This window comes from Microtus ochrogaster, chromosome 5, assembly GCF_000317375.1.
Source record: "Microtus ochrogaster isolate Prairie Vole_2 chromosome 5, MicOch1.0, whole genome shotgun sequence".
Classification (NCBI taxonomy): domain Eukaryota; kingdom Metazoa; phylum Chordata; class Mammalia; order Rodentia; family Cricetidae; genus Microtus; species Microtus ochrogaster.
Genome location: NC_022012.1, coordinates 74,145,661 through 74,146,172, shown reverse-complemented (window position 1 = coordinate 74,146,172; position 512 = coordinate 74,145,661). Strand labels below are relative to the sequence as shown.

Genomic DNA, 512 nt, shown 5'->3' with positions numbered 1-512 from the left:
GAGACCAGCCTGGTCTACAGAGCTAGTTCCAGGACAGGCTCCAAAGCCACAGAGATTTGGTTTTTGGTCTCAAAAAACCAAAAAAAAAAAACCAAAAAAAAACAAAAAAAACAAAAAAAAACCAACAACAATAAAAAAGGTAACATCTTATTTTACTATTTATGTAAGTACCTGAGGGCAATAATAAAATAATCTTACAAGCTTGAATTTTTTTCCCAAGTACTAACGTGGATTACTTGGAGACAAAGTTTCACTATAAAGCCTTAGCTGACCTAAAGCTTGCTATGTAGAGCAGACCAGCCTGGAACCAGTAGTGTGCCTCCTGAGTGCTGGAATTAAAACCCAGATGTTTTGGTTGTGGTGGTTGTTTAAAGAGTATTTTGGAAAATGAGGTTGAGGATAGAGCTCAACTGGTGGAATACTTGCCTGGCATACACCAAATCCTGAGATCCTCCCCCAGTAACATATGAAATGGGGTGTGCTGTCTGTAGCTCACCTCTAACGCCAGCCCT

The 512-nt window shown here is 39.6% G+C and overlaps 1 protein-coding gene across 2 annotated transcripts in view; it reads right to left on the bottom strand.

Moving 5' to 3' along the window:
* Positions 1-512, bottom strand: part of Ankdd1a (ankyrin repeat and death domain containing 1A) — a 24,934-nt gene that overhangs the window by 2,260 nt on the left and 22,162 nt on the right. The gene's annotated exons all lie outside the window — the stretch shown is intronic.